General features: G+C 50.8%; 1 protein-coding gene and 1 non-coding gene across 3 annotated transcripts in view; both read left to right on the plus strand.

The window, feature by feature from the left end:
• On the plus strand, nucleotides 1-127 carry LOC140402576 (U6atac minor spliceosomal RNA). The gene has a single exon (XR_011938176.1). It is a non-coding gene; the product is annotated as a U6atac minor spliceosomal RNA (small nuclear RNA).
• Nucleotides 128-9,000: 8,873 nt separating this feature from the next.
• The window catches only part of clip3 (CAP-GLY domain containing linker protein 3), an 82,968-nt gene continuing 69,065 nt past the window's right edge, over nucleotides 9,001-22,903 (plus strand). The window contains exon 1 of one of the 2 annotated variants that reach the window (XM_072489955.1): nucleotides 9,001-9,165. The gene's annotated coding sequence lies outside the window, so the exon portion shown is untranslated. Of the gene's footprint in view, nucleotides 9,166-9,304; nucleotides 9,430-22,903 lie in introns of those variants that run through there. The other variant, XM_072489956.1, reaches the window with a different exon arrangement.

A 22,903-nucleotide genomic window follows, 5' to 3' on the forward strand; every position in this document is an offset into this window, starting at 1 on the left:
GTGTTGTATGAAAGGAGAGAAGGTTAGCACTCCCCTTGATAAGGATGGAAGGGGCCCTAGTGGCCTTACAACACACAAATGGTTAAGGCATTGCCATCTACTTAGTGGCATCTAACCATGTTTTTATCCAGGGATAGGATCCCCTCTTTCCCCCCCCACTGTGTTCCTGCAGTTTAGAGACTGGTATCAACTCTGCTGCCAATCAATGTTCTTTTGCATCAATAGGAAGTCCATGAAACCAGTTATATCTCCTTAAAAAGCTCCTCACTGCTCCCATTCCCCCACATTTGCCTTATTTACCACAATACAATTCCTTTTTTTTGTGGGAAATATTTTATTCAGGCATTTATAGTTTTAACATTTTTAACTTTCTAAACAGACATCCCACACACGCAAAAACCCCACAATAACACACCCAACTAACTCCCCCCCCCCCCCCCCCCCCCATCGCTAAACCCTAACTACCCATACATTAAATCCCCTGCCCTTATACAAACAAACAAACAAAGAACAAAGAAATGTACAGCACAGGAACAGGCCCTTCGGCCCTCCAAGCCCGTGCCGACCATGCTGCCCAACTAAACTACAATCTTCTACACTTCCGGGGTCCGTATCCCTCTATTCCCATCCTATTCATGCATTTGTCAAGATGCCCCTTAAATGTCACTATCGTCCCTGCTTCCACCACCTCCTCCGGCAGCGAGTTCCAGGCACCCGCTACCCTCTGCGTAAAAAACTTGCCTCGTACATCTACTCTAAACCTTGCCACTCTCACCTTAGACCTATGCCCCCTAGTAATTGACCCCTCTACCCTGGGGAAAAGCCTCTGACTATCCACTCTGTCTGTGCCCCTCATAATTTTGTAGACCTCTATCAGGTCGCCCCTCAACCTCCGTCGTTCCAGTGAGAACAAACCGAGTTTATTCAATCGCTCCTCATAGCTTATGCCCTCCATACCAGGCAACATTCTGGTAAATCTCTTTTGCACCCTCTCTAAAGCCTCCACATCCTTCTGGTAGTGTGGCGACCAGAATTGAACACTATACTCCAAGTGTGGCCTAACTAATGTTCTATACAGCTGCAACATGACTTGCCAATTCTTATACTCAATGCCCTGGCCAATGAAGGCAAGCATGCCGTATGCCTTCTTGACGACCTTCTCCACCTGTGTTGCCCCTTTCAATGACCTGTGGACCTGTACTCCTAGATCTCTCTGACTTTCAATACTCTTGAGGGTTCTACCATTCACTGTATATTCCCTACCTGCCATTGTACGTCACTTCCAAGCCTCCCCTTTTCCCTCCCCACCCTCCCACTCCCTGCTGACAGTCAGCTTTCCTTGAAGAAGTCGATGATCGGCTGCTACCTCTGAGCGAACCCCTGTCGTGAACCCCTTAAGCCAAACTTCATTTTCTCTAGCCTAAGAAGCCATGCCATGTCACCGACCCAGACCCCCGACTTTGGAGGCTCCGATTCCCTCCATCCCAGCAACCGGGCCACCAGGGAGGCAAAGGCCAAAACATCGTCCCCCCTCCCCTCCCTTCCAGGATCTCTGACATGACATCTCAAAATCCCTGCCAAAATCCCTCCGCCTCTGACAGGCCCAAAACATGTACATGGTTCGCAGGACATCCCCCACAGCACCTATACCTGTCCTTCACCTCCTCAAAAACCTACTCATCCGGGTCACAGTCATGTGAGCCCTGGGATCACCTTAAACTGGATTAGGCTGAGCCTGGCACACAACGAGGATGCATTGACTCTCCTCAGGGCCTTCCCCCACAACCCGACTTCCAACACTCCTCGCAGCTCTTGTTCCCACTTCCTGGTCACCTCCCCAATTGGGACTCCTTCCCACCCCATCAGTTCCTTATATATTTCCGAGACCCTCCCCTCCCCAACTCCTGTTTTAGACATCACCTTATCCTGTAGTCCCCTTAGTGGGAGGCGAGGGAAGGTCGGGACCTGCCTCCGAACAAAACCGGAACCCGTCCCCACCCGACAACTCAAACTCCTCCTCTAGCCCCTCCAAGCTAGGGAAACTCTCCTCAATGAAGAGATCCCCAAATCCCTGCCGGCTGCCACCTCCTGAAGCCCCCCCCAGCCCTCCCCAGAGCAAACCGGTGATTGGCACAGATCGGTGACCACACCGACGCCCCCTCCAGTCTCATGTGCTGCCTCCACTGTCCCCACACCCTCAGGATTGCCACGACCACCGGACTTGTGGAGTACCGCGCCGGCGAGAACGGCAGAGGTGCCGTTAACAAAGCCTTCAGACCCGTGCCCTTGCAAGATGCCGCCTCCACTCGCTCCCACACCAACGCCTCCCCCACTACCCATTTCCTAGCCATCGATATATTAGCCACCCAGTAGTAACGGGTCTGTTATATAAAGGAGCAAATTGTCCGCATAGAGCAAGACCCTATGTTCTATCCCCCTCCCACTATCCCCCTCCAAATGTTCGATGCTCTCAGCGCCATTGCCAAAGGCTCTATGGCCAGGGCAAACAGTAGTGGGGAGAGTGGACACCCACCCTGGTCTCGTCCCCCGACACAGACTAAAATACTCTGATCAAACCTGGCTTGTCCTTACACATTTAGGAGCTGCCTAATGTTGGACATCAGGCGTCGTCCCTTAACAAATCCCGTCTGGTCCTCCCCTATTACCCCTGGGGCACAATCCTCTATGCGTGTGGCCAAAATCTTTGCCAGCAATTTTGCACCTGCATTTAACAGGGAGATTGGTCTCTACGAACCATAGTTCTCCGGTTCCGATTCATACAATCAGCACAATACAATTCCAACTTAGCACCATGGTGACCCCTAGTAAGGTGGTGCCGCATTGCAGTGGTCCTGATTACTTTAGAATAGAATCATAGAATCTCGATAGTGCAACAGAAGGGGGCCATTCGGCCCATTGAGTCTGCGCCCATCCCAGTCCCAGCCCACCTCCCTATCCTTCCTGCCCTGAGACCCCAAAACGTACCTTTTCCTGGAATCCGAGGACATAAGCTCTGGGGACCCTTTGCAGTCCCAGCCCTGTCAACTGCAGCTTCTGTCACTGCTGGCCAGTCTGATTGGTGCTACCTCCTGAATGAGGGGAGGAGGTCTCGCCTGTTCATTGGTCATTGGAGTGTGAAATGGCTGTGGGGCAGGCAGGAAATCTCTGCCAACTCTTCAGGTGATGGGATAGGAAACACCGCCAGCCTAAAAATCCTGGCTTAAAGCAATGACCCAATACCAAAGAACATTCTATGTACTCCATTGTATCCAGCACATAATTATTAAAGAGCAAAGAAATCTACAAACATTATTTCCCTTTGCTATAGATTTTGGTTATTTTTCTTTGATCCCGAGAGCAATGCCGTTGGGAGTTTTAAACTCCTGGCAGGGTCGCCCATGAGGGTAGGGTCAGAGGGGAGGAACCAGATAAAGTGCAATCCAAAACAAGTCCTCAACGGTGGATCAGGTGGAAAATACGCATCTGGTATCAACGGCGGCGATGGAGGATGAAGGCTGCAGCTGGAGGGAGATCCTCAACAGTCGAGGTTCCCTCGCCACTGGAACTGGACCACATGTCTGCTATTGTGCGACGGCAAACCCACCTTAAAAGATGTCCCGTACCAGGCATCCACCTAGAGGAAACTAGCCCCCCCCCCACCCCCTACACACACAGGCGGTGCTTGTGGTGATCAGCGAGAGGACAGGACTGTGAGATCTGGAAGTCCCTAGCTTCGACTGGCATGTAGGCGGTGGAGTCTGACTCAGTCGTCTTGCTCTTGGACCAGAACTAGGAGAACGTTTCGGCACCTTTCTTCAGGACTGAGCAGTTACATAGAACATGGAACTGTACAGCACAGTACAGGCCCTTCGGCCCACAATGTTGTGCCGAACTAGTCTGAAACTAAGATCAAATCAAGTGTTAAGTTCTCTTCATGATCCACTCTGCTCACCCGCACGGGGAAAGGGCTGGAAGAGGTGCCCCAAAAATAATATATTTCATCCCCAACCTGGTTGGAAAATCGTATCCAGCAACTCATCTAGCTACGATCAGAAAATCAAAGATAAACTGCATTTCGGAACCTGGAATGTACAAACCCTGGTGTGGAACACCAGCTTGTCAACACCAAGACACTGCTCTGCCAAAAAGACAAGTTCAAGACTTTGTGGAGACATTCACAATCAAACCAATGGTACATGATCAACTTGAAATGAAATGAAAATCGCTTATTGTCACAAGTAGGCTTCAAATGAAGTTACTGGGAAAAGCCCCTAGTCGCCACATTTCAGCGCCTGTTTGGGGAGGCTGGTACGGGAATTGAACCGTGCTGCTGGCCTGTTTGGTCTGCTTTAAAAGCCAGCGATTTAGCCCAGTGTGCTAAACCAGCCCACTTTGTTGTTGTCGTGGGCAGCAAGGTGACACAGTGGTTAGCACTGCTGCCTCACGGCGCCGAGATCCCAGGTTCAATCCTAGCTCTGGGTCACTGTCCGTGTGGAGTTTGCACATTCTCCCCGTGTCTGTGTAGGATTTGCCCCCACAACCCAAAGATGTGCAGAGTAGGTGGATTGGCCACGCTAAATTGTCCCTTAATTGGAAAAAAATGAATCGTGTACTCTAAATTTATTTAAAAAAAATCTTTGTTATTGTCCGATCCCGAGATCCCACCTCCCCCAAACACCTGGCAAGTGTGCGGTCAAAGATTCGGCTCTAGTCCGGCTAATCAGCCATAGAACCAGTGACCAATAACACGGAATTTCTTAGGTGGACAATCACACTCATTCGCGAGTAATCATCGAAGAAGAAGAAGACTTTCTGTAAGTGAAATTGTCAATTGTAGTATCAATATATTGCATTTGCTATGTCAACTGTCACACTTTCATTTCAGAATGTTGCAGTTAGATATTGAACTATTCCAAAGTTACAGTCTTATAATTAATGAATATACTTCAATTCTTAACCTGTTACAGTTAGATAATTGATTACTCTACATTTGCAAATAAGCATTTATTCCACATTTAACCTGTTACAGTTGATGAATTATTCCATATTTACAGTCTTATAGTTAATGAATTATTTAATTTTCACAAAATGTTCTAATGGGATGATAAATTAGTCCATATTTACAGACGTCACAGCCAAATAATCGATGGTTTTCTATATATCTATAATCTGTCACAGTTAATTAATTATTCTGTATTTACAACAATGACGTGAATTTACATAGCGCTGCCAATACAGTAAAACATCAGAAGATGCTTTGTAAGAACATTACCTAACTGAACGTGACACTGAATCGCACAAGGAGCTATTGAGACAGGAGGAGTGAGGTGGTAAGAGGGGTTTAAGAAAGGAATTTTAGAGTTTTGGGGCCAAGTTGGATGTTGGCACACAGGAAATTAGAGAAGATGCTGGAATTGATGCAATGAATAGTTCTTGGAGGGTTGTGGGATTAATGACAAGGAAAGGGGTGAAGCCATAAACAGGTTTGAACTCAGAGAAGAACATTTTAAATCCAATGCTGGATTGAGAGAGCCAAGGAGGTCAGTGAGCACATGGGTGAATGGGACTTGGTGCCAGTCAAGATATGAGCATCAAAAATTTTGATGAACTGAAATTTAAAGGAAGATGGAAGATGGGAAGATGGGAGGCCAATCCGAAAACTATTGGGATAGTCAAGTCTGGAGGTAGTGAAGGAATGGATGAGAGTTTCAGAATTAAATGTGCTGACACAGGTGCAGAAATGAGTGATACCATGGACAGGGAAGTAGGCGGTTTTGGCGATGGAGCAGATTTGCGTTTATCGGCTGAGCTCAGGGACAAATAGGATCTATTACAATCCTGGACCAGATCCCAACAGTTGCTATATACAGGACAGAAACCCCCAATGTTTTACTTAATTTGTAAGGCTGTGAGAAAAGGATAATTTACTCCAGGAATGATTCCACACACACACAGGGATCTGATATATTAAAACAATATTATTACCAATGCAGTATTATTAACTTAATATCATAAAGACAATAACTTACAATTACCAGTTAAACAATGCTGAACAATAAAATGAAACAATAGCTGCTATCTTTATCTCAACTCAAACAACACCCATCTCGGGTCAAAATCCATTTTTAAATACAGTTAGCAGACCCAGGAATACTTGCTTAATAGAGATGTCTTGGAAAGCCTGCTTTGAGAAATAGATATTCTTCAGGAACCAGCTTACAGATTCCTGCCTGTCTCAAGTTACTGGCTAACCTGCCTGCCTTTGAGAAACTGCTTCTGTCCTGTTCACAGGCAAATCTCTCTGCTTTCAGAAAAGCTGCTTGTCTGTCCACCGAACACTTTAACTAAACCTGAAAACTGTAAACTCAACACCTGATTGCTTCAGCCTCTGGCTCCCATTCACAACAACATCTTACTAAAACTAAATACAATGTCTCTAATTATATAATCCCCAGGGAACCTTCTTTACATAAACAAAATTCCATTCGCCCAACTTCTATGACGCTTTAATTACAAAAAGCCTAACTGCCTTTCAAACCAGGATTTTTTAAAAACATGACTTCAACAATCATACTCACACTAATCTAGACTTTTAACCCTTTCTGCATCAAATACATATAATACAATATGTCTGAAAATCCTACATTGATCACAGATCCCAAAGATGAAAACATTCTGGTTCATCCTCAAAAGAGTGGCCCAAGAAAGGGATAGTATCGGTGGTAAGTGAGCAGAGTCTGTGGCGGGGAACAAAGGCAATGGTTTTCGTCTTCATCATATTTAATTGAAGGAAATTTCTGATAATCCAGTGTCAGAAAGGCAACATGACAATTCAGATGGAGGTGGAAGGGTTGAGAGGGACTTTGGTGAGGTAAAACTGGATGCCGTTGGCTTTGTGTTTTCAGATTATATCATTTAGTTGAGAAATGAGGCGGCAAGGACTGATCCTATGGGAATGCAGATGGAATGTGCTGTTTACAAGAAGAGAATGTGTTGGCGGATAAGAGCTCTGGTTACAACTGAATGGATAAGAATGGAACAGAGTGAAGGCAGCCCCATTCCAGCTGGACAATAGGGAAAAAGCATGTGCAGCTTGGTGTTCTCCATCATGTCAGAGGCTGCAGGCAGGTTAAGAAGCGCGAAGAGCGGGTGGCTGCAGTCCCATAGGGTGCGACGTTGGTTAGTGTTGCTTCAGTGCCGCTGAAGGGGCACAAACCTAATTTTTGAGGCTTGAGTGCGGAGTTGTGGGAAAAATAAGTATAGATTTTACAGCGATCACAGATCGAAGGAAATTAGAAAGGAAAAGGAGGCACAAACATACAAAGTAGGTGCAGAAGAGGCCCCTTGAGCCTGCTCCGCCATTCAATAAGACCATCACTGATCTGTTTGTGTCGGGTTCCACATTCCCCATCTATCCCCCCCCCCCCCACCGATGACCTTGTCTAACAGGAATCAATCCACCTCAGTCTTAAAAATATTCAATGACCCCCCCCCCTCTTCCAGCACCTTCTGAGGCGGAGTTCCAAAGTTGCACAACCTTCTGAGAGGGGACAAATCTCCTCATCTCCGTCCTACAAGGGCGGGCCCCTAATTTTAAACCCGTGCCCCCTAGTTCTGGGCTCACCCACAAGGGGGGAAACATCTTTTCCACATCCTCCTTGTCACCGTTCAGGATCTTCTACACTTCAATCAAATCACCCCCCCTCACTCTTCTAAACTCCAGTGGAAACTATCCTCATAAGACAACCCGTTCATTCCAGGTATCAATCTAGTCAACCTCCTCTGAACCGCCTCCAACACATTTACTTCTTTCCTTAAACATGGAGACCAAAAGGCAGTACTGGAGATGTGGGCCTCACCAATGCCCTGTACAACTGAAGGTAGGCGGTGTGGTGGATTTATTTAAAGGACTAAAGGGCCTAGGCCAGTGAGTGAGCTATTGGGTGGTCCTCCTTCATCTCAGGGGTCCGCAAGGTTGAAATTGGGCTTGTCCACTAACAATGGCCCCATGAATACAATTAAGTAGATCCAGTGCTCTTTTGGAGGGTCAGTGCAGACTCGATGGGCCAAATGGCCTTCTTCTGTGCTGTAGCGATTCTATGATTCTAATACACGCCACGTATTTCATAATGAGTTACAGAAAATGCTTCATCATTTATATAATAGTATGGTCATCAACTTCTAATGGTAAAAACAAAAGGAATATTTGCACTTTCGGCACAGAGGGCGTGCACGGCTCTCACAGTGAACGTTGTGAGCAAACAGCACGCACCTCACCTCACTAACCATCGCTTTATATGCGAATCACTTCAGCCATACCAGTAGGAAAAAAACCGACACGGTTGGAATGTGATGACCCTGTGCGCGGGGAACGGTCAACATAACGTCTCGTGGGGGCCGCATTCAGAACCCAGATGGGCCGCGTGTGGCCCCTGGGCCCACCACTGGTCTAGGGTGCATTTTTGGGGGGAGGTAGATAGCAGTGTTGAAAGACCACATACAACGTAACCAGCGCTTCCGCCACTTAAAATGATAGGACAATGAAACACAAGGCCCATGGTACCAAATTTAACAGTTAATGGACGTAAATTTGTTATTCTGGGAACATGGGATTATTTTGTGAAAAATCAGTTAAAATTGCGCCGTGAACACCTTTAATTTAATTTAATTTTTATAGAGCACCCAATTCTTTTTTTCCAATTAAGGGCAATTTAGCACGGTCAATTCACCTACCCTGCATATCATTTTGGGTTGTGGGAAAATCCTTGAATTTTATAAACAACCTGAATATATGTTTATTTTCAAAGATATATTATTGAGCGGGCGGTTGTGCATGAAACCTATCACGAGGGGTTGGTGGTGTTGCAGGTATGTTGTCAGCCGGAATATTTGTCCCTATTGCCAATCTGTCAGCATCACCTGAATGGAAGGGAGGTGCTTTCTAGAATTTGCAGCCTGGGGTGCACACAGCAGTGACTGGCTGACGAGCTGAACAAGTGCCCAGGGGGAGTGTGTGTGTGTGTGTGTGAGAGAGTGACGCAGACTGTGACGGTCTAGCCACAGTCTTGAGATTCTGCTGAATGACTTTAGAACGAAACACATCAGGACAACACAGCACAGGACAAGACAAGGCAGCACAGACAGGACCAGACGCAGGAGCTTTGGGTAGGATTGCCGGAAATCTCCAGTAAATGTAGCAATGGGTCCGCAGTGCAACACACGGATGAAATTGCAACAGCCGCTGCAGATGGGAATTTCTGAGGATTGGGAAGGGCGCTGGTCCCAGGGATATTGACACGTTTAAAGATGGTGTTTTGACAGAGGCGCGGTGGCTCCTGTTTAATTGCTGTTTTCCTCCCAGATTAGCATTGAAGGAAAGGCAGAGGCAAAGGGGGCAACATCTGATGCTCCATCTACCAGCGATGTGGGGTTGGTTACATGTTTTTTTCTCTCTCTCTGCCATGTCTGGTACTCTTTCAACGACGCAGATTGCAACCCATGCAAGGCTGCTGCTGCTGTCTGTCTCTCCCATTGTTCAGCCCCTTCTGCTCAACGAGAGGGGCTTGAACCAGCCCCCGCAAGATGGCAAGACCAGGCAGAAAAACAGATCAATGATGCATGTTGAATTATATTTAGCATCACATGTTTTTTCCCCCAAGGGGGTGTTTCTGACCATTCTCTCCCCCCCCCCCCCCTTCTCCAAAATGGATTTTAAATATATAACCTGTCATGTTGTTATTGTTGAGGACTCAAACTCTCCTAAACGCCTGTTACTGAGAAAATAGAAATGATCTTTTTAATAATACCAGACGATTCTTTCTGGAAGGATTGTGATGTGTGTTATTTAGGCACCCCTGTGTCTCAGGGCACACTCTAATTCATCCTGTGCTGTGTACATGCTGAATCTATACAGACCGATTTCACACGATTAGCACATTTTCTTACAGGTGAAATAAGTTTAACATTCCCCAGAACATTTCACTCACTATTAAAATAACTAGGGCTACTTTTCAATTTTCAAAAGAACTCTAGCCACAGTTTCTATTGTTTTTCTTTCCAATTGAAATCTTTTGAAAGATTCCTGAATTTGAGTACCATCTTGGTGTGTTACAATCGATTTGTGTAGTCCATTTTGACCGTGTCATTAAGAGGCCATGGAGATGAAAGGGTTTATCTCTATCCCCCTCCAATTGTCCCTGCGTTAATCAAGCCGCCTCATTTTTGTCAAAGGGAGAGATACATTCTCCTTTCCTACCCCATTTATTCATCCTCATTTAATTTGGCCTTCATCCTCTTCCTTCTCCCTCCCTCTCGTTCCTCCATCCCTCCCTCCTTCTCGCTCCTCCATCCCTCCCCGCCTCTTGCTCCTCCCGCCCACCACATCCCCTGCCTGCTCCCCTCCCTCTCTCCCTCCCTCTCGCTTCTCCCTCCCTCCCTCTCGCTTCTCCCTCCCTTCCTCTCGCTTCTCACCCTCCCTCCCTCATTCTCACCCTACCTCCCTCCCTCATTCTCACCCTCCCTCCCTCCCTCATTCTCACCCTCCCTCATTCTCACCCTCCCACATTCTCACCCCTCCCTCATTCTCACCCTCCCCTCATTCTCACCCTCACTCACTCCCTCCCTCCCTCATTCTCACCCACCCTCCCTCCTTCATTCACACCCTCCCTCCCACCCTCATTCTCACCCTCCCACCCTCCCTCCCTCAATCTCTCCCTCCCTCCCTCATTCTCTCCCTCCCTCCTTCATTCTCACCCTCCCCTCCTTCATTCTCACCCTCCCTCCCCTCCCTCAATCTCACCCTCCCTCCCTCCCTCCCTCATTCTCTCCCTCCCTCCCTCATTCTCACCCTACCTCCCTCATTCTCACCCTACCTCCCTCCCTCATTCTCACCCTACCTCCCTCCCTCATTCTCACCCTACCTCATTCTCACCCTCCCTCCCTCCCACATTCTCACCCTCCCTCCCTCCCTCATTCTCACCCTCCCTCATTCTCACCCTCACTCACTCCCTCCCCTCCCTCCCTCATTCTCACCCTACCTCCCTCCCTCATTCTCACCCTCCCTCCCTCATTCTCTCCCTCCCTCCCTCATTCTCTCCCTCCCTCCCTCATTCTCTCCCTCCCTCCCTCATTCTCTCCCTCCCTACCTCATTCTCACCCTCCCTCCTTCATTCTCACCCTACCTCCCTCCCTCATTCTCACCCTCCCTCCCTCCCTCATTCTCACCCTCCCTCCCTCCCTCATTCTCACCCTCCCTCCCTCCTTCATTCTCACCCTCCCTCCCTCATTCTCACCCTCCCTCCCTCATTCTCACTCTTGCTCCTCCCGCCCACCACATCCCCCTGCCTGCTCCCCCTCCCTCCTCCCTCCCTCTCGCTTCTCCCTCCCTCCCTCTCGCTTCTCCCTCCCTCCCTCTCGCTTCTCCCTCCCTCCCTCATTCTCACCCTCCCTCCCACATCTCACCCAACCTCCCTCATTCTCACCCACCTCCCACCCACATCACACCCTCCCACCCACCCCATTCCACCCACCCTCCCACCTCATTCTCACCCTCCCTCCCTCATTCTCACCCACCCTCCCTCATTCTCACCCACCCACCCTCATGCTCACCCTCCCACCCACATTCACTCCCTCCCTTCCTCATTCCCTCCCACCCACCCCATCTCTCCCACCCTCATCCTCCCTCCCCCCTCATTCTCACCCACCCTCATTCACTCCCTCCCTCATTCTCACCCACCCACCCTCATTCACTCCCACCCTCCCTCAATCTCACCCTCACCCCCTTCATCCACCCACCCACCCTCCATCTCACCCTCCCACCCACATTCACACCCCACCCACCCACCATTCTCTCCCTCCCTCCTCATTCACACCCTCCTTCTCTCATTCACTCCCTCCGTCCCACATTCTCACCCTTCAACACACCCACCCACCCTCCACATTCTCACCCTCCCTCCCTCATTCTCACCCACCCACCACATTCTCATCCCCCACCATCTCACCCTCCCTCATTCACACCCACCTTCCCCATCACACCCACCCTCCCTCATTCTCACCCTCCCTCCCTCATTCTCACCCTCCCACCCTCTCACCCTCCCACCCTCACCCACACCTCCCACCCACCTCATTCACCCCCTCCCACCCACATTCACCCCCCCCACCCACCCTCATTCTCACCCTCCCTCCCTCATTCCACCCTCCTCCCTCATCTCACCCTCCCTCCCTCATTCTCACCCTCCCTCCCTCATCACACCCTGCCTCATTCTCACCCTCCTTCCCTCATTCACACCCACCACCCTCATCTCACCCTCCCCCACACACCCACCCACCCTCACTCTCACCCTCCCTCCCTCCCTCATTCTCACCATCCCTCCCTCATTCTCACCCTCCCTCCTCATTCTCACCCTCCGCCCTCATTCTCACCCTCCCACCCACCCTCCCTCATTCTCACCCTCCCTCCCTCATTCTCACCCTCCCTCCCTCATTCTCACCCTCCCTCCCTCATCTCACCCTCCCTCCCTCATCTCCTCACCCTCCCACCCTCATTCTCACCCTCCCTCCCTCATTCTCACCCTCCCTCCCTCATTCTCACCCTCCCTCCCTCCCTCATTCTCACCCTCCCTCCCTCCCTCATTCTCACCCTCCCTCCCTCCCTCTCTCCCTCATTCTAACCCTCCCTCCCTCATTCTCACCCTCCCTTTCTCTTTCTCCTCCCTCCCTCTCTCTCTCCCTCATCCCTCCCTCCTTCTCCCTCCCTCCCTCCTCCCTCCCTCTCCCTCCTCCCTCCCTCCCATTTCCTCTCTCCTCCCCCTCCCTCTCTCCCTCCTCCCTCCCTCTCCCTCCTCACTCCCTCCCTCTCCCTCCTCCCTCCCTCCCTCTCCCTCCCTCACTCTCTCTCCCTCCCTCCCTCTCTCTCCCTCCCACCCTCCCTCTCTCTCTGCTCCCTCCCTCCCTCCCTCTCTCTCCCTCCTCCCTCCTCCCTCCTCCCTCCTCTCTCCCTCTCCCTCCCTCCTCCCTCCCTCCCTCTCCCTCCTCCCTCCCTCTCCCTCCTCCGTCCCTCTCCCTCCCTCACTCTCTCTCCCTCCCTCCCTCTCGCCCCCTCCCACCCTCCCGCTCTCTCCCTTCCTCCCTCCCTCCCTCTCTCTCCCCTCCCTCCATCTCTCCCCCTCCCTCTTCTCCCTTCCTCCCTCTCCCTCCCTCCCACTCCCTCCCTCCTTCTCCCTCCCTCTCCCTCCCTCCCTCCCTCTCCCTCCCTCCCTCTCCATCCCTCCCCTCCCTCCCTCTCCCTCCCTCCCCTCCCTCCCTCTCCTCCCTCCCTCTCCTCCCTCCCTCTCCTCCCTCCCTCTCCTCCCTCCCTCTCCTCCCTCCCCTCCCTCGATCTCCTCCCTCGCTCTCCTCCTTCCTCCCCCTCTCTCTCTCTCTCTCTTCCTTCTACCTCCCTCCCTCTCCTCCCTCCCCCTCCCCTCCCTCCCTCCCTCCCCTCCCCTCCCTCCCTCCCTCTCTCTCTCTCTCTCTCTCTCTCTCCCTCCTACCTCCCTCTCCTCCCTCCCTCCCTCTCCTCCCTCCCTCCCCCCTCCCTCCCCTCCCTCCCCTCCCTCCCCTCCCTCCCTCCCTCCCCTCCCTCTCTCTCCCTCCCTCCCTCCCTCCCTCTCTCTCCCTCCCTCTCTCCCTCCCTCTCTCCCTCCCTCCCTCCCACTCTCTCTCCCCCTCCCTCCCTCTATCCTCCTCCCTCCCTCTCTCTCTCCCCCCTCCCTCCCTCTCTCTCCCTCCCTCTCTCTCCTCCCTCCCTCTCTCTCCTCCCTCCCTCTCTCTCCTCCCTCTCTCCCCTCCCTCCCTCCCTCCCTCTCTCTCCTCCCTCCCTCCCTCTCTCTCGTCCCTCTCTCCCCTCCCTCCCTCCCTCCCTGTCCTCCCTCTCCTCCCTCCCTCCCCTCCCTCCCTCCACTCCCTCCCTCCCTCCCACTCCTCCCTCCCTCCCTCCCTCTCCTCCCTCCCTCCCTCCCTCCCTCTCTCCCTCCCTCCCTCTCCTCCCTCCCTCTTGCTCCTCCCTCCCTCGTTCTCCTCCCTCCCTTATTCTCACCCTCCCTCCCTCTCTCCCTCCTGCTCCTCCCTCCCTCCCTCTCGCTCCTCCCTCCCTCCCTCTCGCTCCTCCCCTCCCTCCCTCTTGCTCCTCCCTCCCTCCCTCGTTCTCCTCCCTTCCCATATTCTCACCCTCCCTCCCTCCCTCTCGCTCCTCCCTCCCTCCCGCTCCTCCCTCCCTCATTCTCACCCTCCCTCCCTCTCTCCCTCCTGCTCCTCCCTCCCTCCTTCACGCTCCTCCCTCCATCCCTCTCTTCCTCACTCTTGCTCCTCCCTCACTCCCTCTCGCTCCTCCCTCCCTCCCTCATTCTCACCCTCCCTCCTTCCTCCTTCCCTCTCGTTCCTACCTCCCTCCATCTCGTTCCTCCCTCCCTCCCTCATTCTCACGCTCCCTCCTTCCTTCCCTCCCTCTCGCTCCTCCCTCCCTCCCTTATTCTCACCCTCCCTCCCTCCTTCTCGCTCCTCCCTCCTCGCTCCTCTGTCCTTTCTTCCCTCCCTCCCTTTTGCTCCTCACTCTCACTCCACCTCCCTCCCACCTGCTCCCCCTCCCTCCCTCCCTCGTTTCCATCTCCCTCTCTCTTGCTCATCTATCCCTCCCTCTTGCTCCTTCCTCCCTCCCTCATTCTCACCCTCCCTTCCTCCCTCTCGCTCTTCCCTCCCTCCTTCTCTCCCCTCCCTCTTGCTCCTCCCTCCCTCCCTCTCGCTCCTCCCTCCCTCCCTCTCGCTCCTCCCTCCCTCCCTCTCCCTACTTCGCACTCCTCCCTCACTCCTCCCTCATTCCCTCCCTCCCTCCCTCTCGCTCCTCCCTCCCTCCCTCTCTCCCTCCTGCTCCTCCCTCCCTCCCTCCCTCCCTCTTGCTCCTCCCTCCATCCCTCCCTCCTTCTTGCCCCCCCCAATGTATGTCCCTTCAGTGCGACACAGCCCCAGGCTCAGTGAGCCTGGAGGCCTCTTTCTGAAGTTGACGGGCAGCCACCAGGGTCGCTAAACGTTGAGATTTCGCTCTGCCTCCTCATTCCTCTTTGGGAAATGCTTCGCTTCCGCCTGGCTCTGTCATCGGGGTACGTGCTGAGATCAGGAACATGACATACGGAGAATAACAGGTGTCAGCCCACCTTCCTTCTGTGGATCCTTGGCACAGAGACAGCTGAGAATCTGTATTAATATTATCAGGGCCTCCCATGGCTTCACTGACGCTAAGTCAGTTCATGTCCTGTTTCATAATAACAGGAGCATTAAATCCTGTAATGTGCAATGTATTATTTTTGAAGGTGAAATGTATTTAAGGTGCTGATAAAAGGTGTTAAGTGTCTTTCTGGGGCATGAGAAGAAGGCCATTCAGTCCTGCAAGTCCATACTGGCCCCTCTATAACACAATCCAGTCACTCCCTGCCCCCTCCCTGCTCTACTTCCTCAAGTGCCCACCCACATTCTTTCTGAAATCATTGACTGCCTCTACGACCGGCTCATAGGTTGAGAGTTCCAGGTCATTAGATTCACCGCCTCAGAAACATTCTTCCACACAATTCCTCTTGTCCAAAATCCTGAATCTGTGTTCCTTGTACAACCTTGCCTGCCTTGTCTAACCTGTCACAGCCTCTTGGAGCGCCGTCAAGTCGCCCCTCAATCTCCTTTTCCCCATTGAGAACAACCCCGGATTCTCCAACCCTGATAACCTTGGAGCTAGATACATAGACCATACAGTGCAGAAGGAGGCCATTCGGCCCATCTTGTCTGCACCGACCCACTTAAGTCCTCACTTCTACCGATGCCCATAACCCACTAAGGGCAATTTTGCATGGCCAATCCACCTAACCTTGCTCGTCTTTGGACTGTGGGAGGAAACCAGAGCACCCGGAGGAAACCCACGCAGACACGGGGAAAACATGCAGACTCCTCACAGACAGTGACCCAGCGGGGAATCGAACCCGGGACCCTGACGCTATGAAGCCACAGTGCTAGCTACGTGTGCTACCATGCTGCCCGTGCTGAAATCCCTCATCGCTGGAACCATTCTGATAAATCTCCTCTGACCCCTCTCAATAACCTACCCCTCCTTCCCAAAGTGGGGCTGGCAGAGCCGAGGGTCTTTTAAGCCCTTTTTAAGGCCTTAAAAGTTCTGATTGCAAGTAAATACTCGAGGTCCATCAGACTTTGATTGCTGATTTGGTAATGGGAGACTTGCAGATAAAGATGTCTCTAGGTTAGGGCAAACACAACACAATAAAACATGTTTTTACCCCACTTCAGCTTGATGTGGACTCAAAGGGTGCACGATTCACCCAGGCGCGAAGGGTGAATCCCGGGAGAGCCCCAAATCGGGCTTCATAACGGGTGCCAGGTCGATCGCGAGTCACCCGACTGGCTCCGCCCAGCGGGATCTTAATTTTGAGCAGTAGGCTCACTTAAATATCCCGACCCTGCATTCGCTCAATGCCCGGGAGCCAACGGCCGCGCCTGCCCCACTCAACTAGACCTCAACCAGGCAGCGATTAGCACTGGTTTCCACATGAAAAGGGGGCGGGTGTATGAAGGGGCTGCAGGAAGGTTGGGTGTGGTGAAGGCGGTGTCACAAAAGGGTGGGGGAGGGGGGTGTAGAGATCGGGGCAGCTTTTTATAATGGCGCCCAATCTCTGGGGGTCAGTGCTGGAGGCGAGCTCAGCTCCCCAGCGTTGGAGGCGTGGTGTCTGCCATGAGGCCCCAAATGACGGCTAAGTCGATTAGCGATCTTCATCCCGGCGCTGCAGCCGTCGCGGAATACCCCGGCAAACGTGCCCGAGATCGCTCTTCGAAATATTTCTGTTGAATCGTATCCACAATGTTATCTGATGTACAGGGGCTGTTTAGCACAGGGCTAAATCGCTGGCTTTGAAAGCAGACTAAGGCAGGCCAGCAGCACGGTTCGATTCCCGTACCAGCCTCCCCGAACAGGTGCTGGAATGTGGCGACTAGGGGCTTTTCACAGTAACTTCATTTGAAGCCTACTTGTGACAATAAGCGATCTTCATTTCATCTCCATTGATTATCTCTCCACAGCTGCTGTCGGATCTGATGAGTTTTTCCAGAATGTTCTGTGATAATACAAGACCCAACATGGCTTTAAAAAAAAAAGTATTTTTAGTGGTTAAAGTGTGAAGTCTGGGCAGCCGGTAAGCAGGCTGTTTTAACTTAGGCTTCTGCTTGAAGGCACACCCTGATGATGGGTCCACGGACCAAAATGAAAATAAATGTTAACAAAAGATATAACAGGAAGGACTCGCACATACTCAGCAGGTCTGGCGGAATCTGTGGAGAGAGAAGCGCTTCAGGTCATGACCTTACATCAGAGCTGAGGAAAGTTAGAAATGCACTTTATTTAACTATTTGAAAAGGGGCGGGGTGAAAATAGAACAAAAGAGAAATTTTGTGACGGGAGACATTCATTGAGATATTATTGCAGTGGGTCAGAATGGAGGAGAGTTTGTGCAGGGGGTCGGGATTGAAAGCACTAGCAACAGCGCCGCTCCCGATGGCCCCGGGGAAATACTCAGGGAGTCCGGTAATAATAGCTTCATTGAGAATTTGGAGGCAGTTTCACCAACACTTCGGGTTGGGGGCAGGGTCAAGGGAAACGCCGATTCGGAGGAACCACAGATTTGAGCCAGGGAAGTGGGATGGAAATTTTCGGAAATGGCAGGAGAAGGGGATTGGGTCTCTTAAAAGATTTGTTTCTTGGGGGTCGGTTTGCAGGATTGAAGGAGCTGGAAGCGAAGTATGGGCTGGAGCAGGGGGAAATGTTTAGATACATGCAGGTTCGAGATTTTGCCAGAAAGGAGATACAGAGCTTCCCGATGGAGCCGGCCTCCACGTTGCTGGAGGAGGTGCTGACGACAGGGGGATTGGAGAATGAGGTAGTGTCAGCGGTTTACGGAGCTATTTTGGAGGAGGAGAAGGCACCGCTGGAAGGGATAGGGATCAAGGCGAGGTGGGAGGACACGAGGTTGGGGCTGATACAGCTGAAGGTGGTATACAAAGCACACCTCACGAGGGCGAGGATGAACTGATTCTTTGAAGGAGTAGAAGATGTGTGTGAATGTTGCGGCGGCGGGGGGGGGGGGGGGGGGGGGGGGGGTGGGGGGGGGGGGGGGGGGGTGGGCGGCGGGGGGGGGGGGGGGGGTGGCGGCGGGGGGGGGGGGGGGGGGGGGGTGTGCTAATCACGTTCATATGTTTTGGTCCTGTCCAGAGCTGGAGGATTACTGGAAGAAGGTTTTTAGGGTAATTTCTAAAGTGGTGCACGTGAAACTGGACCCGGGCCCCTGGGAGGCCATATTCGGGGTGTCGGACCAGCCGGGGTTGGAAACGGGGGCGGAGGCAGAGGTTGTAGCCTTCGCCTCGTTGATCGCCCAAAGGGGGATCCTATTAGGGTGGAGATCAACCTCTCCACCCTGTGCCCTGGCGTGGTGGGGGGACTTGTTGGAATTCCTGACTCTTGAGAAGGTTAAGTTTGAACTGAGGGGAAGCTCGGAGGGGTTCTACAATTCATGGGCATTATTCATTATGCACTTTCAAGAACTGGATAACATCAAACATTAGTTGGGGTGGGTGGGGGGAGGGTTGGGGGGAAGGGGGGCTGTGTGTGTTAATGGCGACTATGGGTGATTCCTGATTCCTTTTTGTCATTTGTTTATGTAAACATGCGGGCGAATGTTTGGGGTTTGGTGGGAGGATGGGATCGTTGTTATTGATATGGGGATTGACATATTTGTTACTGATTATTGTTTATTGTTGGCGGGTGTAAATTTGGGAGAAAATGTGAAAAAGGAGGAGAATAAAAGTATTTTAAAAATTAATTGGCATCTGATTGAAGGGACAGAGCCAATGGAAGTAGTATGGGACACGTCCAGAAGCAGAGGTCGGGCTCAGAGGAGATGTGATGACGGAATTCTGAAGCGTTATTGTCTAAAGTCAAAAATGAGAAAAAAAATATTAAGACCAGAGCAAAGAGAAGGAAGCAAAACAGAGGATCAGAGGTTGCAGTCTGAAATTGTTGAACACAATGTTGGGTCCAGAAGGCTGTGAAGTGTCTAATTGAAAGACAAGGAACGGCATCCGCATCTGGTGTGTGAGCCCTGGACGGCACCAGATTGATATGGGTTTTACTTCATATACTGGGTGTCTCACACACCCGCACGGGGCCCCAAAACCTCTGCCCGCCCCCTTCCTAAGGCCCGCTCCATCCCGATTGGAATGCCCAAATCACTGAACACCCCTGACCCTAATGTGAGGAACAATACAACTGTCTGCGGATTGTGACTCTCCTCGTGTTACGGGAAACAGTCTGAATCAAGCCATAGTCACGAGACAGCGAGTAACCTTGTACACAATCAAATAAAGAGTCTCTTTGCACCGTGTCCTGGTGCCCAGTGGGTACAGAAGCTGCCAGGCGATTTCATTTCGAACTCAGCATTTGGCAGGAAGAAGCAGAAACGCACATCCGTAGACAAAGACGCTCTTTGGTCAGGCTGGCCTCGTTCCCAGGTCGAAGAGGAGGAGAAAGGAAGACGTTTTGTCTGTGTTACTCAATCCTTTGGCAGGCGCCTGTTTCTAATTGTCCTTGCGATGATGTTGAGAATTGGAAATGCGATGCCAATGAGATGGTCTTTGAGTCCTGGACATTGGCTTTCAATCCAACACCAATCAGTTACCATGAATGGTACATAATCCAGAATGCTTTATTTCTGGCTGTGAAATAGTGCTGGATCCGGGGCTCTCTGCGCACCAGGGTAAATGTCAAGGTCAAGCCCAGCACTGCTCCTTCAGCTCGGCCCCCTTTACTTTTTGGGGGGGCGACGGCCCTTTAATTAGTGTGAGGCGGGACTTCTGCCCATCTTTTAGGAGAAGGTCCTGCTTCGTAGACCTAGCAACCAATTGGGAGGGCAGTAGCTCTGCATTCCGGCACCACCAGCAGGAGCGGTGGCCACTGCCGGTACTGCAGGTAAACCGACGGGGCGATGTTCGGCGATGGACCCGGACATTCGGGTGGCCTCTTTGGGGCCGGGCTGGCAGATCCTGGGGAGGGGGCTGTGCGGGGGGCATGGTGGATAGTGGAGGGCGGATGTCGGGAGCCTGTAGAATTTAACCTATTGAGTATGAGCAGGCAGGTTATGCTGGAACTGTGTAAAAGACTAGGAGACCGCTTGTGGTCTCCTCACCATTTATAGTCAGGGGGTAAACACATTCACGCATTGGAGAGGGTAGCGAGGATGTCACCTTGCTGGAAAGATTGGATCGTCTGGGATTGCTTTCTTTGCAACACAGGATTGGATTGGATTTTCACAGTAACTTCATTGAAGCCTACTTGTGACAACAAGCGATTCTTATTATTATTTGTTTTATTAACACATGTAACGAGATACAGTAAAACGTATTGTTCTGCATACAGTCCAGTCAGATCATTCCATACATGCAAAACAGAGGACATACGATAAATACACAATGTAAATACACAGACACAGATATCGGGTGAAGCATACAGGAGTGCAGTAGTACTCAGTAGAGAAGATGTGTGAAGAGATCAGTTCCGTCCATAAGAGGGTGTTATGGGCCAGGGTTTAGAGGACCCCAAAGTGTATCATGGAGTTCACCTGATCCACAACGTTTAATAGATTGTGGTTATGGGGAGCACGCGGCCCACTCTACAGGTGTGGTACAGCAGAAATGGAAAAGTATTTTTTAAAGCAAAACAATGTTTATTCCATGAACTCAAGTTAACCTTTTTTAAAACAGACAGTAAACATCTTCGCAACCATTAATTCAAATACAACCCCCAAAGAATACAACACTAAGTAATCCTTAACTTCCCAAACAACATCCAGAAGACAAAAGAAACACCTTTTAACCGAAGCACATCAGGTTTACATTCACTACTGAAAACATTTATAATTCTGATTTCACCAAATGATCAAGAGATAGTCTTTTCATGGCAGAGAGAACAACAGTACACCTAATTTGTCTGACTTCAGCTCCAACACTGAAACAAACCAAAAAAACACAGACACACCGAAGCTTTTCTCAAAGTGAAACTAAAAAGCAGAGCCAGAGCTCAGCTCCACCCACACTCTGACATCACTGCAGTAAATGAGCAGCCAAACATTTCTTAAAGTGACATTCTCATGACAAGGGTCATTCAGGAGTCTGGTAACAGCGGGGAAGAAGCTGTTTTTGAGTCTGTGCGTGTTCTCAGACTTCTGTATCTCCTGCCCGATGGAAGAAGTTGGAAGAGTGAGTAAGCCGGGTGGGAGGGGTCTTTGATTATGCTGCCCGCTTTCCCCAGGCAGCGGGAGGTGTAGATGGAGTCAATGGATGGGAGGCAGGTTCGTGTGATGGACTGGGCTGTGTTCACGACTCTCTGTAGTTTCTTACTGTCCTGGGCTGAGCAGTTGCCATACCAGGCTGTGATGCAGCCTGATAGGATGCTTTCTATGGTGCACCTGTAAAAGTTGGTAAGAGTCAGTGTGGACATGCCGAATTTCCTTAGTTTCCTGAGGAAGTATAGGCGCTGTAGGGGTGATTTAATTGAGGTGAACAAAATTACGAGGTGCCCAGATAGAGTGGATAGGAAGCACCTGTGCCCCTTTGCGGAGAAGTCAATAACCATTGGGGCATAGATTTTAACTAAGTGAGAGAAAGACGAGAAGAGAGTTGGGAAGAAATATTTTCATCCAGTGGGTGGTGAGGAGCTGGATCTCGCTGCCTGAAAGGGTGGTAGAGGAAGGGACCTTCATCACCTTCGACAATACACCTGAATATGTCCTGGAAGTGCAGTACCGTACAGGGCTACGGACCAAGAGCTGGGTTATGCTGGAGAGTTGCTTTGTGGTCAACACTGATGTGCTGGGCCGAATGGCCCTTTTCCCTGCTGTACATATTCTATGTTACGAATGCTAAACACCTTTTGGAAGGTTGAAAGAGAGGATTTAGTGGGATGTCCCCTTCTCTCCAAGCACAGCCTTTTTTTTTGGTGTATTTGTTGACGATTTAAATCTTGGAAAAGACTCGAAATCCTACCCACCTCCCCTCACAAACTCGACACACGAGCTCTTTCTGTATTTGAGTTTTGCTGCTCAACACCGCACTAAAATAACTCTTCCCAGTCCAACAGATTTGATTGGCCGGTTCTGATTGTTCATAGCTCCAAACAGATCAGGGGATCGACCCTCCACTAACCTCCGACCTGCCTTTCTCTCAGATTTCTCAATCTTTTCTGTTTTGCTAATGCAGTCATGGGCAGTCCTTTGCTGAATTTCGTGTCCACCTCTCCTCCTTCCTCTTTTTTGCTCTTCTTTCTCTTCTCCCTCTCTCTGTTGCGCGTCCTCAATGATAAATATGTCTTTGTTCCTCCTACGATGCGAGATTGAAGACTCATTGCATCATCCCATACTCAAATGAATTCTTTGTTGGAATCTCAGAATCGCCAATTCTTGGCGTGTTTTAAATTCACATTCCCCGATCACGCCTTCCTAGTAGGTACCCTCTCATTAATTCAACCCACTCAATGTCTAACAGTCAGATCTCCGCCTTCTTTCCAGGCTCCTCAACTGAAGGAGAAAACAAAACCTAAACACTAAGAGGAATCAGAGATCTCTTCTTGGAGATTCCATCTTTATTTCTGGTTGCTGTGTCATCAGCAACGGTGATGAATTACAGGATGGAGCCGAGCTCTCTCATTGACTCGCTCCTGATGGTATTTCAGCAGCATTACGCTCGTGTTACATTTGCTTAATAACCAGCCCAAATGGCCTTGAGTCAGAAATCACTCCCTTTAATTGGCTGGCTGATCAATATTTTAATTGAT

This window comes from Scyliorhinus torazame, chromosome 25, assembly GCF_047496885.1.
Source record: "Scyliorhinus torazame isolate Kashiwa2021f chromosome 25, sScyTor2.1, whole genome shotgun sequence".
NCBI classification, from domain to species: domain Eukaryota; kingdom Metazoa; phylum Chordata; class Chondrichthyes; order Carcharhiniformes; family Scyliorhinidae; genus Scyliorhinus; species Scyliorhinus torazame.